This window comes from Hemicordylus capensis, chromosome 2, assembly GCF_027244095.1.
Source record: "Hemicordylus capensis ecotype Gifberg chromosome 2, rHemCap1.1.pri, whole genome shotgun sequence".
Taxonomy (NCBI): domain Eukaryota; kingdom Metazoa; phylum Chordata; class Lepidosauria; order Squamata; family Cordylidae; genus Hemicordylus; species Hemicordylus capensis.
The window spans coordinates 212,458,812-212,470,883 of NC_069658.1; the positions used below are offsets into that span (position 1 = coordinate 212,458,812).

General features: G+C 53.0%; 1 protein-coding gene across 7 annotated transcripts in view; it reads right to left on the reverse strand.

Moving 5' to 3' along the window:
• Positions 1-12,072, reverse strand: part of NFIC (nuclear factor I C) — a 110,445-nt gene that overhangs the window by 38,575 nt on the left and 59,798 nt on the right. The window lies entirely within an intron of this gene.

Below are 12,072 nucleotides of genomic sequence, written 5' to 3' on the forward strand. Positions count from 1 at the left end.
CCGCCAAGTCCCTGTGGGTCTTGCTGTCAAAGGAGCAAGGACCAGATTGGAAGAGAGAGAGAGAGAGAGAGATGGCAGGGAACAGGTTAAAAGCCCCTACCGGCAACGGCAGCATGAGGACGACGAAGGGGATATAAATTGGCAGGCCAGTAAAATCAATACGTGGCTCTCTTTCATAAAAATAGAAAGGGTTGGCGGGGGGAGAGAGGGAAGGAAGGTGGAGCCGTGGCAGCAGCCTGCCCGGGCTTGCCATCCGCACCCTGGATCAATGCCATCGATCACAGGCCTTGAGTTCTCGCTGGCAACACCAGGTGCCCAGGAGCAGATGCGAAAGAGCTCTTTGCCGCCAAGGGTTGCAGGCTGGTCTGCCGTTTCCTGGGCCCCGTCTATCTCCTCCCACCGGTCCTGCTGCTTTGGAATTCCACTGCCCCGCTTGGAAGAGAAGAAGGGGGCGAAAGGGCCAAGTTTTGCTCTGCTCCGTTGCGCCGCCGGCAAAGTGTCTTCCAAATGGTGGTGTCGGCGATTCAGTGCAAGGCCTGTCCGCGCCAGCGGCCCTGGAAGCAAATTCTGATCACACAGGCATGGAGAGACGCCAACCCAACAGTAACTTACCCGTCTGAACAGGAAGAGGAACAGTTAAATTCTAGGTTCTGCAGGCAACACCCATGACTTTCCAGGTTTTCAGGGCTGGTGCCATGGGAAAGGCAACAAAAAGCCTGCCCCCCCCAATCAGGTAGATTCAAGCCCCCTCCCGGGATGTTCAGTTTTCATTTTTTAAAAATAAGTCTCTAGACTTTGTATTCGTGGAGACATAAAGAAAAACACGCAGGCAGAGTTCTACCCAAAGCCTCACTACAGACTGGCTCCTGCTTCACAACAGCCCTGAAAGGTAGGCTCAGGGTGAGAGAAAATAACCCGTCCAGGTTCACCCCGTAAGCTTCATGGCTGATGGCAGAATTTGAACCTGGATCCCTCTGGCCATAATGGAACACTCTCCACATCTCACTACACTGGCTCTCAGCAAAAATTTTTTGAACTGGGTCAAAATACCTTCAGCTTGCCAGATGTTTCTTGTAGCTCCACCCCCTGACCCAAAGACACTCTGCACTCACTCAGAGGCAACTGATTAACTATTACCACTGAGAGAAAGCCCAAAATGCACCTCCCATTCACAGGCTGTAAAAGTGGGGAACCGCTTTGGTAATTTTGGGGGTGGGAGGGACTCACCGGTGGCTAAGGGCTACAATGTGTTTGTTTGTTTTTTAAATTATTATTTAGTTGTGCCAGAAGGCCACAGAATAACACGTTGTGAAATTTTGTCATTTGGACAACCTTTGTAAAAACCCTGTAAAAAAACTGCAGCTGGCCACCAAAAGAAGTACAAATGAAAGCCCCTCCCCTAAAAAATAAAATAAAAATCTGCATCTCCAAAGCTGTGAAAAAAGCAAAGATGTTTTTGCTTGAATGAATCATAGGAAGCTGCCATATACTGAGTCAGACCATTGGTCCATCTAGCTCAGGACTGTCTTCACAGACTGGCAGTGGCTTCTTTTCCAAGGTTGCAGGCAGGAATCTCTCTCAGCCCAATCTTAGAGATGCTGCCAGGGAGGGAACTTGCTACCTTCTGCTCTTTCCAGAGCAGCTCCATCCCCTAAGGGGAATATCTTCCAGTGCTCACACTTCTAGTCTCCCTTTTATATACAACCAGGGTGGACCCTGCTTAGCTAAGGGGACAAGTCATGCTTGCTACCACAAGACCAACTTTCCTCTCCAAAAAAGTGTGCCGTCCAGTCAATTTTGACTCCTGGCACCCACAATGCCCTGTGGTTATCTTTGGTTTACCAGGAGGGGTTTACCATTGACTCCTCTTGCTCAGTGTGAGACGATGCCTTTCAGCATCTTTCTATTACATACCAGCGGGGATTCGAACCGGCAACCTTCTACTTGTTAGTGAAGCATTTCCCTGCTGTGCCACTTAAGGTCTTAAATCTCCCCACCATAACTACTTAAGCCAAATATTTTCTAGGTTTTTCACCCAGCTCCTGGTTTCTGACCAGGGGAATTGGTCTTGTGGTAGCAAGCATGAACTGTCCCCTTTGCTAAGCGAGGTCCACCCTGATTTCCATTTGAATGGGCAGCTACATCTGAGCACTATCAGATATTCCCCTTAGAGCAGGCCTGCTCAACCTAGGCTCCCCAGCTGTTTCTGGACTACAGTTCCCATAATCCCTAGCCACAAGGGCCAACAGCCAGGAATTATGGGAGTTGTAGGCCAACATCTGCAGGAGGGCCGAAGCTGAGCAGCCCTGCCTTAGGGGATGGAGCCACTAGCATGCAGAATGTTCCAAATCCCCTCCCCGGCGTCTCCAGATAGGTCTGAGAGAGATTCCTGCCTGCAGCCTTGGAGAAGCCGCTGCCAGTCTGTGTAGACAACACTGCGCTAGATGGACCAAGGGTCTGACTCAGGATATGGCAGCTTCTTAAATTCCTATGTACGCTAGAAGACTCAGTCCTCAAAGTGGGTACAGGCTGTAAGGTAGCGGACCTGGAGAACCCCCCACACTAGATTACAGCCTTTGCAGGGAAAGAGGGCCGTGTAGTTACGATCTCGGCTTCTGAGCCACCAGGGTTCAGTGGGAGATTGAATACCTTGCAGCAGCCAGGCAGAAGGGAGCCGTCCCCATCTAGGGAGAGCCCCTTGGCGTTGCTTGGCCGGTTGCCTAAGTAATGACGGTAAGGAGTGCACCAAAGTTACCGTCGACAGCCGCTGGGAGCGTCCTGCGACAGAAACGGGGAGGGGAGAGAGCAGGGGATGGAGGAACCAGGTGAATGAACAAGAGGGTTGGGAAGCAGTTGGAACTTCCTTGTCACAGGAGGTCGCTCGGATGTCAGGGAATTGTCAGGGAATTGGCCCATATCGAGTGTCCAGAAAGGAGAGCCGGTCTGGTGGTAGCCAGCATGACTTGTCCCCTTAGCTAAGCAGGGTCCGCCCTGGCTGCATAGGAATGGGAGACTAGAAGTGTGAGCACTGGAAGATCTATTCCCCTGAGGGATGGAGCCGCTCTGGGAAGAGCAGAAGGCTCCCAGTTCCCTCCCTGGCATCTTTTCCAAGATAGGGCTGAGAGAGATGCCTGCCTGAAACCTTGGAGAAGCTGCTGCCAGTCTGTGAAGACAATGCTGAGCTAGATAGTCAGTATATGGCAGCTTCCTAAGTTCCTATGTCTGTGCCTAAGCCAAGGATAGATTGGGACAACTGTTGGTGTACAGATCACCCTGTTGTTCAATAGAGTCCCTAACTGAGCTAACGGACCTGGTTGAGGGGTTGGCCTAAGGATCGCCCAGGAGTTCATAGCAAGCATGGATGGACCTATCCCAGGCGGTCTCTGGACCGACGCATGTTGCTGGTCCCATGTTCAGTGGGGTCTTTTGCTCTGATCAGGGTGGTGTTCTGTGCGGGGGACTCCGGTCATCTCCCCATTGTCGTGAACAGACACACCATCCTCTGGTTAAGGTAGGACTTGCAACCACAACCTGCCTCTGCTGGGATGAAGGGACCCAGTGGCAGAGCCAGGGAACTGAGGCACGGGTTCTGCCCCATGCCCGGAGGGGCCCTGCCATGCCCGCGCCAGTGATGCCCCTTGCCCATGATGTCATGTGCACATGGGCGTGAACTGTGCAAGCTCTCTGCGGCATATTCCCAGCCAGCTGCATTTATGTCCCCTACTCCCCCCTCCAGTGAGGGAGAGGAGGGGAAATAAAGGCACCCGCCCGGGGGGGGGGGCTCATGTGGGCTCTCCAGCGATTGGGCCACGCCCACGTGAATGTGACATCACACACGGGGCATCCCTTTCAACCCGTCGCTCGTGGTGGCTCTGCCCCAGAAGGACCCATTGGGCTGGCCCACCCAAGAAGGTGAATGGATCCAAGAGGATTCCAAGAAGCGTTGGAAGGGTTCCGAGTTGGATCTGCCGATGGCTCTGCCGGGGCCTCTGGTGCAAACTTGCAATAACGAACTCACTAAAGCTGTAGACACAATCGCTCCCAAATGTCAGAATTAGCTTCCAAATTAGCCCCGTGGCATTCGGAAGAATTACGGGGGCTCAGGCGGTGAGGCGGACGTCTAGAGCGCAAATGGAGAAAAACCCAACCCAAATCCGACAGGTAAGGACATAAAAGCACATCCGAAGATCTAGGCTCTGGCAAAAGGCACGGCATTCTTTTCTGCCCACATTGCACCCACAAGTTCACATCCTGAGGAGTTGTCTAGGGTTGGGAGGGGGCTAGTGTGAGCCCCCTCCCCCTTGAATCTAAATTTGGAGCCATTGGTCACCCCGTGAATTAGAGCTAGATAGACTAATGGCGTGACTCGGGAGAAGGAAACTTCTTATGTACCTAACCCAGACCTCACAGCCCTTGGGGAAGAACTGTAGCTCAGTGGAAGAGGGTCTGCTTTGCATTCAGAAGTTCCTGGATTCAATCCACAACGTTTCCATGTTGGTCTGGGGAAAGCCCCATGTCTGAGACCACGGAGAGCTGCTGCCAGTCAGAGTAAATACTGAGCTAAATGGACTGAGGGCCGGACTCAGTAGGAGGCAGCGTCATATAGATCTAGTTTGTCAGTTTCTATCTCAGTTGAGGAGGAGAGCCGGTCTTATGGTAGTAAGCATGACTTGTCCCCTTAGCTAAGCAGGGTCCACCCTGGTTGCATAGGAATGGGAGATTTGATGTGTGAGCACTGCAAGATCTTCCCCTCAGGGGATGGAGCCGCTCAGGGGAAGGAGGCTCAGGGGAAGGAGCCCCGCAGGGGATGGAGCAGAAGGTTCCAAGTTCCCTCCCTGGCAGCATCTCCAGTATAGGGCTGAGAAGCTGCTTGGAGAAGCTGCTGCCAGTCCATGAACCTTGGAGAAGCTGCTGCCAGTCCATGAAGACAATACTGAGCTAGAACGACCAATGGTCTGACTCAGTATATGGCAGCTTCCTATGTTCCTATGTTCCAGCTTCCCTGGATAGGCCTGAGAGAGATTCCTGCCTGCAACCTTGGAGAAGCCACTGCCAGTCTGTGTAGACAATGCTGAGCTAGATGGACCAGTGGTCTGGCTCAGTATATGGCAGCTTCCTATGTCCCTATGTAATCTCTTGCTGCGGAAAGGGCTTTTTCTTGAACTTGTTGATCAAGGGCATTTGTTGTTTTGCAGTCAGCTGGAACATTTTCTCAGTATGATGCTGTAATGTGTTACTTGTTCTTTGGGGGGGAAAGCATCATAAAAACAAAAGAGTGTGTGTGTGTGTGTGTGTGTGTGTGTGTGTGTGTGTGTGTGTGTGCAGTTGTTGATGTTTGAGGGTAATTTTGTCAGTCTTTTATGCCCGAATCTCCCTTGAGATTTCTATTTAATGTTATGTATTCACAAGTTCAAAGTACGGGGCCGTACCTCAGGATAGCTTTGCATGCAGAAGGTCTCAGGTTCACTCCTTGCCAGGATCTCCAAGTAGGGCTGGGAGAGACTCCTGCCCCCAAACCCTGGAGAGCTGCTGCCAGCCAGTGTAGACACGACTGAACCAGAAGGACCAAAAGGTCCAGCTCCGTAGGCAGATTCCTATGTAAGCATTGCCTGCCCTGCCCCGAAGCAGCTCTCCAGGTCATGAGATTCTCTTATGTCCATACGAGCTGCCATCTACTGAGTCCGGCCATTGGTCCACTTTGCATAGCGCTGCCTACTCTGACAGGCAGCAGCTCTCTTTCCCATCATGTACTACCTTTTAACTGGAGATGCTGGGGATCGGACCCAAGACCTTTTGTGTACAAACTGACACAGTGAGCTATGCCCTCCCTCCTTCAGCGATCCCATTGTCTGTTCTCAGCACAGGCAGACGGCCTCGGAACACGGAGCGTTAAAAAAAATCACAACTAACAATAAAACTGCAAAGGGCCAAACCTCATTTTGCACAAACGGGAGGCCAAGTGCCACACATGCACACGTGTGCATTTCGTCACACATGTCAGCTTGAATCAAAAGGCATCCAGCTTACCACTCCCTCCCCAACTCAGAGGGTGGACTTCTGGAAACTCTGGGGAAGGAATCTAAGAAGGCAGCCACGAAGTTAAGCTCGTGAATATAAAAAACACAAGAACATCAGAACAGCCCTGCTGGATCAGGCCCAAGGCCCATCTAGTCCAGCATCCTGTTTCGCACAGTGGCCCACCAGATGCCGCTGGGAAGCCCACAGGCAAGAGGTGAGGGCATGCCTCTCTCTCTGGTTGTTGCTCGTCTGCAACTGGTATTTAGAGGCATCCTGCCTTTGAGGCTGGAGGTGGCCTATAGCCCTCCGACTAGTAGCCATGGATAGACCTGTCCTCCATGAATTTATCTAAACCCCACCCAGGCTGTTGGCTGTTGCCACATCTTGTGGCAGAGAATTGGGAAGAACTATTTTGACAATGCACCCCCCCCAAAAAAAAAATTAACGGGGAGGAAACAGGGAGAATGGCTGAGTAGGGATGTAAGTGACCAGGGACGACAGATCACTTAGGATAAGTTCACAGTTGAAGCAGTTCTGCTGTCTGCATCTCAACGAGAGGGAGGGAGGGAGGGAGGAAGCACAGAAGAGCAGTCTTTTACATAAAACCCGGAAGAGCTCGCCTCGTATAATTGCCTCTTATATAATCACCCTGATGAAACAATTTGTTCCCGCCGCAAATCCTGGCTGAACTTGCCAGGGTTGGTCTGGCTGACAGAGCCTGAAACATTGGTGCGGGGGGGGGGCGGGGGGCGGGAGAAGGGGGGCGCTACTGCACGGATGGTAAGGTTGCCAAGTTTTTCCATCACTCCCTGCTCCTCTGCCTTTCACGGCAGCACGATCTGCAGCCGTTGGCAAAGCATGCCGAGGAGCTAGCATGCCCTGGAGGATGTTTGCCTTTCAATAAAGAATAAAGGACCCCCCCCCATGAGCCTCAAAGCACTTGCCCATGGAGGAGGTTGCCCGTCGCTGCACAGTTTGCTGCTAAGGCCACCAGATAATTGGGTGTGCCTCTGCTTAGGATGCAACGGGATCACTCCGTCGCTCCTGATGCAGAGATGAAGCCAAATTAACCGCCCCCAGTTGGAGCTTCCTCGTCGCACCCCTGTGGAGTCACTGTTCTGGGCACATTTCCCTCCAATCGGGAGGCCAACCCCAAATGACAACTCACACAGAGACACCGTCATGGGATGCCAGCCGTTTTAGCCTTTCCATTTTGAATTCTGTTTTCCATTCATTTGATTTCCCCCATTGGATTTGATTTCGCATCCCCATGCGGGCTTTTTTTGGAGGGGAAATAAGTGTATAGAGCGGGGTGGATGGGTGGGAGAGACCCGGGCCAAAAGGAAGAGTTGGGGTTAAGGCTGCCGATTCAGACTCGGGCTCTTCCTGGAGAGATTTTTTTCTCAAGGGTCACCTGGAGACGGAGGCTGATTCTGGAGACGCCAGGCCAGTCCTAGCTGGGTGCCCAACCGCTCCAGGCCTGGCAGGCAAACGGGTGCCTAGTCCGTACCCCCCTGACTCAAACCAGACTCCCAGCTAGACCCACCCCTCTACATTATTCCACCCCCACTGGGTCACTGGGGCGCCAGCTGGGAAGAGAAGGCCTGCTTGCACACAATGGCGTTTCCTGCCCAGCTGTGTGTGTGTGTGTGCTGTGCTGGCGTGGCTGAGGCCCTGTTGCAGGGTAGAGTGCCACATCAGGCCGGCAGTGACGGAGAGCAGGTCCCGCTGGCGAGGAGGCCGTGCCAGACGGAGCTAAGCCAGCTGGGGAAGGGAGAGGGGAAGCCAGGCGGGCGGAAGGCCGCTCCCGAGGCCGCTGTGCCTTTAAGCGCAACGTCTGCCCCGCCTCGTCCTCAGCTGACCCCTGGCGCAGGGATAGCAGCCACCACCGGCCTTCCAGGGGCGGGCCTGACCCACATTCCTGGCCAGGGCGAGGGAGCCGAGCAGGAATGGAGGTGGAAAAGCTGAGCCTGGAGGGAGAGGGAGGAGGAGGAGGAGGAGGAGGAGGACGCCAAGCGTTGTGGCGGGACAAGGAGGGAGGGAGAGCCACAAGAAGCCAGGCTCTCATCTTCGCGCATGGTGCTCAAGGAGTGCTTCTCCAAACTCCAGAGAGCCGAGACCCACGTTCCGTTTGGCGGAGCTAGCAATCCGAGACAAGGCACGGGCAGGAATCGAGCCCAGGGCTCCCAAGTCGGAACTTAGCTCTCTGCCCCCTCGATGGTCCGACGGCTTCATTTGGGCACACCTTCTCTTCCCAAATTAAAACTCTCTTCACGTGCGCACCCCCTCAAAAGGCACATTTTCAGACTCTTTATTACTAAAAAATAACTCATCATCAGAGGGCTCCGCCAGTCAGAGTCTCTGCATGAGTCTCTGTCCTGGGCAGGGCTCCTGATTGGAAAGAAGCCGACCTAGAGCAGTGGCTCACACGGAGAAAGAGCAGGCAATCCCCTGCGAGGGCGGGTAGTTTGGTGCTGGGAGTAATTTAACCATACGGCAAAGATGTGAAGGTGCCGCCAATTATGACTGGAGGCTCAGAGCAGTGACCCACACAGAGACACGACAGGCAGCCTCCTCTGAGGGCGGGTAACTTGGCTGCACCAAGAGAAATGGGAGGCTCCGATTAAGACGCAGAGACAGAGCAGAGTTATCCACCTGCAGCAGAACCCGATTGAAAACCCAGGGTTTTGACTCACCCTGAGACACAACAGACAACCTCCTCCGATGGCAGGTAACTTGGCTGCACCAGGAGAAATCGGAATGTCAGATGAAGAACATAATTATCCACCCATAGCAGAGGCCACTTGGAAGAATGGGAGTACAACAACATGGAGAGGACAACAAGAGAGAAAACGCAGAAGAGCCCTCTGGAAAACAAAGTCTCTCTTGAACAGAGCCGGAATAACGGTGCCGTCCCGCAAAAAAGCCTTGCAGATTTTGACATCAAACATTTGCTGACTATTTTCTGAATATGTTAATATTTATAGAGTTGCCCTGAAGATCTGACCTCTGCATTTGATCTCCAAATGAAACAGATTTCCATTGTCTGCGATCTGTTCCTGTCTCCATTTGACAGCCAACCAACCGTCTAAAAATAAAATAAAATTAGGTATCACATTTGTCACCTGCAATTCCTTCAATGAGGCCAAGGTTGGTACAGATGGGGGCAAGTCCCTTGCCTCGAACCTGGGACCTCCCGCCCCTGGGCTACGGATACTCCTGAAGAATATACAAAGCTGCCTTGCGCAGCAGAGTCCAACCCCAGGGCTGTCTCGTGCAGTATCCTGTGCTCTGTCCGGCAGCAGCCCTCCAGGTTCTGCTACCTAAAATCCTTCTAACTGGGGACACGCCAGGGATCAAACCTGGAAACGTCCGGTACAAGGCATGCGTTCTGCACCAGCAGCCCTGCCTATGGCTTTTCCATTCCAAGACAGACTGCTTCTGGACATGGAGGCTCAGTTCTGCCACCCTGCCTCACCACCACGGCAAAGCCTGTCATCGGCACAGCCCTCTTTCATCCAGGCCAAGGGCCATCACAAATGTCATATGCCATTAAGTCCTAGAGCCGGAGGGGACCCTAGCCCCTCTAGCCTAATCCCCTGCTCGGTTAATTCTGTGTGGAGATGAGAAAGGCACCATGTGCATTCTCATTCACTCTCTCTCACTCACGTCCAACACTTCCACAGGACGACCCCAAGTTCTAGTCTTAAGGTGGGATGAGGAGACACTTCTCTGTGCCGCGTTCTCCACCCCGTGAATGGTTCTTGCTTTTGCTCTTGTTCTTGACGTTTGCTTTGCGACACATCACATTTCTTCCTGAACTAAAGTGGGGGGGGGGCTTGCCCAAATCTCCTCTCCTGCCAAGGCCTGCCTCTGCTGGGACCCACAAACACAGAGACGCCATTCATAACACACACACACACACACACACACACACACACACACACCCGACAAAAGGGAAAAAACACACCAACCCACCAGAGCACAGAAAAGCACCACAAAGGCCCTGCCCGTGAAGGGCGGGCAGCATCGCTCCGAGTCGAGTGGCCATCTGGTGCCCACCCCACATTTCGCACAGACAAGACAGGAGAGACTGTCCTCCCTCCCCCCCGCCCAGCCCCACTCCCCTATGGGGGCTGGCGGCTCTGGGGCGCCTCACCAGCTGCCGCCAGCTGCCCCAAACTGGCACCGACAGCTGCTCGGCCTCCTGAGCGCGGTGCCCGCGAGGCAAGCATCGAGGTGGCAATGGCGGCCGGGTTTTCCCGAGCAGGTGGGGATGCCAAGCCCGGGCCGCTCCAAAAAGCCGGCCATCTGTCTGCTGGCTTGAAGAGGGTGCATGGGAAGGGTGCCAGCCCTGGGCGGCAGATTCCCTTCCTCCCCTTGAGGCGACGGGGCGTGGGTGGGCTTCAGTCATGCCAGGGAGGAAGAGAAAAGGATGAACAAGAGAAGGGTCTTCATGCAGGCGGGGGCAAACCCGATTCGGAGCCAATCGAGGCAAGCGGTGCCGCTTCGGGCACTGCTACGACACGAATCTCGATCATTATGGACCTCGGTGGCAGATTAGGAACACTGGGACAGAGGAAGCTGCCTTCGACTGAGTCAGACCCTTGGTCCGTTTAGCTCAGGACACAGACTGGCAGCGGCTTCTCCATGGTTGCAGGCGGGAGTCTCTCTCAGCCCTATTGATTGATTGACTGATCGATTGATGGTTACATTTCTATACCGCCATTCATGAAAACAATCCCAAGGCGGTTTGCAGCAAAATTTAAAAACAAGATTGTGAAAAAGACACAATTAAAATATTAAGCTAGACATATAAAACACATCTGATTAAAAATTTAAAACACAAGCATAAAAGCAATGCAGAGTACAAAGAGCAGCAGCAGAGACAATCAAATACAAGCCTGGGTAAAAAGCCACGATTTGACACGCTTTCTAAAAGCTGTGATGGAGACCGAGGAGCGAATAGCCACCGGGAGAGCATTGCAGAGTCTGGGGGCAGCAGCAGAGAAGGCCCTGTCCCGCGAGCACGACAACTGAGCCTTCCTCATTGTCGGCACCCGGAGCAGGGCCCCCTCAGATGACCTCGTCAAGCGGGCAGCAACCCTTGGGAGCAGGCGGTCCCTTAGGTATCCTGGGCCCAAACCGTTAAGGGCTTTAAAGGTCAAAACCAGCACCTTGAATTGGACCCGGAAACAAACTGGCAGCCAGTGCAACTCTTTCAGAATGGGTGTGATGTGCTCCCACTGGCCTGCCCCAGATAAAACCCTAGCTGCCGCGTTTTGCACTATCTTGGAGATGCTGCCAGGGCGGGAACTTGGAACCTTCTTCCCAGAAAGGTCGCATCCCCTAAGAGGAACATCTCACAGTGCTCGCACATGTAGTCTCCCATTCAAATGCAAATCCAGGTGGACCCTGCTCAGCATGGGGACAATTCATGCTTGTTACCATTCCAGTTGTATTATTCCAATTGTATCATTTATAAAAAGAACCTAAGAGCTCTGTTGGATACAGCAATGGCCCATCTAGCCCAGCACTCTTTTTCCAACCAGGGACAGCTCAGGGAATTCCACAAGCAGGGCAAAAACGCCTTCCTTATGTTTCCATGATATGGTGTGCAGAGGTATACCACTTGCCAACACAGAGGCTCTAACTTGCCATCGTGGATAATAGCCACTAATCAACCCACCCACCCCCACCCCCCGCTCTTCGAATATGACCAATCCCCTTGTAAGCCTTCTAAGCAATTGGTCCTCCACACATCTTGTGGCAGGGAGTTCCACGTGTGAATTTCCAAGTTGTGTCAAAAAGACCCTTTCCCTCAACAGTCCTGAATTTACTGTTGACTGATGTTATTGGACGTCCCTGACCAATATGACCAATCCCCTTGTAAGCCTTCTAAGCAATTGGTCCTCCACACATCTTGTGGCAGGGAGTTCCATGTGTGAATTTCCAAGTTGTGTCAAAAAAGACCCTTTCCCTCAACAGTCCCAAATTTACTGCTGACTGGTGTTATTGGACGTCCCTGCGATTTTCTTACGAGGAGGGAGCATT